The sequence below is a fragment of the Onychomys torridus genome, chromosome 16, assembly GCF_903995425.1.
Source record: "Onychomys torridus chromosome 16, mOncTor1.1, whole genome shotgun sequence".
NCBI lineage: Eukaryota > Metazoa > Chordata > Mammalia > Rodentia > Cricetidae > Onychomys > Onychomys torridus.
This window is the reverse complement of record NC_050458.1, coordinates 33,185,546-33,189,269: the sequence shown is the minus strand read 5'-3', so window position 1 is coordinate 33,189,269 and position 3,724 is coordinate 33,185,546. Positions and strand designations below refer to the sequence as shown.

Below are 3,724 nucleotides of genomic sequence, written 5' to 3'. Positions count from 1 at the left end.
GCATGGTGGACCTTGTGCCTCCGCAGTTTTCAGGGATAAAGGGGCTCGGTGGGCAGGCAGAACATGGTCCTGGCTATGGCAGGGCAGGGGAGGCAGGCGCAGGCTCCCTCTGCACTTGAGAGGCAGGCCCAACACAGCAGTCTGCCCACCTACCCTAATTGTGCTCAAGATCCAGCAGCAGCTGGATGGCTCAAGCTGAGTGTGGGAGCCGTAGAGGCAGGCAAGGGAAAGGAAAAGGTGAGCTCTGACAGCCCCCTCCCCTGTCCTGAGGGCCGATGCAAAGCCCTGGATCTGAGGCTCTGGATCCCCTGGCCACTGCCTGCAGCCAGGGGCAGCAGAGGCAGGGAAGCCCTCAGATATTGGGAAGGAAGAAAGGAAAAGAGAAACCCAGTGCAGCATGCATGGGGATGAGTGACAGACAGCGGAGCCCTCATTTCAAAGAAAGGTGCGTGGCGGGCATCTTTCGAAGGTACCTAGAGACAGCAGCAGAGCAGTCCCTGTGACCACCCCAGCCACAGGTCCTGCATGTCCTCCAGGGGGGCCCTGACAGGGCTGGGACTCAGAGCAGAAGGCAGATGGGCCAGAGGAAGATGGGGAGCCCAGGACACCCCAAAGCCACAGACTCAAATGCCCTAGGAGAGGGAAGCACTTCCTGCCCCCTCCAGGGGCATCATATGGAGAAGGTGTCACTTCCCAAAGTGCCCTTCCTAGCAACAGCCACCACTAGCTGGCTTCACAGGGGTGCAGTCGATCTTCAGGTGGGGCCGTTCACCCCCAGAAGCTGCTCCTGGTGAGATCACTCTTGTTGCCTACTGGGAGTTTATTGACGTTTTCGCTGGTGTAGCAATCTCTCTCCTGTAGCCACTGTTTCACATTAGCATAGGATTTCTGGCCAGTGACGTCATACACCACGATGATGCTGTGAGCCCCCCTGTATAGCTGGAAGTGATGGTCCAGAACCTTTCCTGATGAACTGTGTCCCATATCTGAAGTTTGATGGTTTTACATCCAGCTCAATGGTTCGAATCTTGAAGTCTACCCCAATAATGCTGATATAGCTCTCTGTGTATGTGTGTGTCATTAGCAAAGTACAGGAGCAGGCAGACTTGCCCATGCACAAGTCGCCAATCAAAAGCAGCTTGAACAAGTAGTCATATTCAGGGTTCATTGTGGTAGAGGTCACTGGCTAGGTCGCTCCCAGTTGGCTCTGCTGTGCCTCCCCGAATACTCTTGTTCTTATAAATGGGGTCGGCAATATGGACCATACTATACTGCCTATTGGAATGGAAAGTTCCCAAAGTAGAACTCAAGATGCTTAATAGCATGTAGCTCTTCATTCACCCCTCATTTCTACATGGCTGCCGCTTGAGTCTGAGATGTCCCCAAGGACACACACATTAAAGGTTTTCTCTCTGGCTTGCCACTCTTGAGAAGTAGTTAAATATTTCAGAACTGGGGGCTACTGGAAGTCCTTCACATCCTTGAGAGGAGTTGTGGGGTTTCAGTCCTACTCTACTTTTTGCATTCTGTTGCTTTGTTCCACTCACACTTCAACCACAATGGGAGACTTCCTCACAGTGACAGACGGCTGATCCTGGACTGATGTTTCCAAAACCATGAACCTGAATGAACTTTTTCTCTTTAGAAGTTGGTTTCATCACAGACTTGATTCAGTCACAGGAAGCTGGCTGGCACAGGTACCTTTCCCTTTTCCTATGTAAGTCTCAACACCAAACAAGGATGTGGAGGGGGCTGGGTCCTTTAATAACTGTCAATGCAAGTTTCAGACAAAACAAGAAGAGCCTTGGGTCTACTTGTTGCCTGAATTATCTTTAATCTGTCACTAAATGCACTTCTCACTGTCAAGGATCAAGCAGGTGCTCATACCAGGTCTGGAGAGGTCAGGCAGGGATAACAAGAAAACACAACTGAAGGACCCATCTCAGTGCGGCAGCATGTAAGTATATGTAAACACAAGAAAACATGGCTCTTTGTCCATCATAGGGTAGTGGTGGTGACATGTCTCATAATTGCTATTCAAGTCCAAACATGTCTTCAGTGCATGCTTGTCAAAGCATACCAAAATTTGGGCATCTAACCTGGCACAGGCATTCATTTCTTCATTCAGAAGCAGGCCTTCAGCATGAGTCTCCTCTGACCCCACTGCTAAGAGTCCACTACACACAGTTTCATCCAGTCTTCCAACTACTACTGAGAGTGAGAGCTATCCTTGTCTGTGTATTACATATCAGAGAACTGAGGGCCACATGGTCAAACACAGCATCCAAAATCCCTGACTGGAGATTCAAACCCAGGCCACCAATTACTGATTCTATGCTTTGTTTGATTCCTGTGCTGTACTGAAAATCTGCTGCTCTGTAAGGTCTGTGATTTGAAACATGCAAAATGGTTGAGGTTTTTAGCCTATGGTTTCACACTCCCAGAGAAACCTATGTAAAATCAAAATTGAATAGGTAATATTATTGATTTTTCCAAGGTCTGTAAGTTCCTTATAATCTAGGGACCAGGCCTTATTCAACTTTCTGCCTTAGTGCCTATTTCCTGACTGTCAGTTGAAAAACACAAGTTAATAATTACAGAGGTTGGATTCGGTACGGCCGGTCAAAAGTACTAAACATACAAAATCTAGACCCTAGGCCCAGGAAACTAGAAAAGGGTGACCCAGGACCTTCTGATTGATTAACATTTCTCCATCTTTTGTAATTTCATTGTATAAATCTAATATAAATGGATTAATAATATAGTAACAGTAGAATTATTTTATAATGCTCTTTTACATCTATTTTGATGTGTGTCTCACTTTTGTTTTACAAGTAGAATCCATCCCAAGGTACCTCCATGTGCTAAAATCCAGAAGCATTGCCTTTTACATGGCTCATGGGGGCTCGGTCAAGTCTGAAACACATCTCCCATGTTGTGAGAGGTATGCCGAAGGAAAGAAGTAATTATGCTTGGAAGCAAAGGAAGGCTGCATATCTTATTAATAGCTGAGATAAATTGTGTATACCATTGCAGTTCAGTTGATAACGATTCATCAAACTTGGTTACTAACATCTTAAAAAGCTGATATGAGTCATGGAGAGCTATTTTGCACAAGATTTGTCACCTTGATCAGAAGGGGAAATGAATTACTAAATATAAAATGCCATTCTACTGTGATTCATTGCTCTTTCAAGCTGACAGATGTCATAAAGAAATGCAATCTTTTCTCTCTTTCTAAAAAACGCAGTAAAGGGTTAGCTCCTTCCTCTCTTATCAGCTGAGGAGGGATCAGAGGATTGCCTGAGAGTGAAGCACAAGGACTCACTGTGTCATCTCTGCTTCCAGACATTGTTCACTTTGGGAAAGAGGCCATAATCTACACGCACAGTTTCCAAGAAAATGACAGCTCCCAAATGTCATTATCCTCACCTTAGGAAGCTATGAGTGGCTGTTCCCTTCTCACAACACACAACAACTATATTAGAAAACTGGAACATATCGCAGTCTCTCGCTACCTGACAGTGAACGTCTTACATAATCACAGCATATACAGATTACCTTCTATTGACCTAAGAGTTTTGATTGACTTTATGCAAATCTCAAGGTATTCCTCAAGATCTCTTGGGTGAGAGGTATAGAGGTATGAATGTGAAGCTCAAAAAGTGGTGAGCAATTAGTCAGAAAACCAGAAGATGAAGATTCGTTCTTAGTGTCTGCACTC

General features: G+C 45.8%; 1 pseudogene; it reads right to left on the bottom strand.

Annotated features, from left to right (window-relative positions):
• Positions 1–707: 707 nt before the first annotated feature.
• Positions 708–1,168, bottom strand: LOC118596775 (annotated as a pseudogene).
• Positions 1,169–3,724: the final 2,556 nt, after the last annotated feature.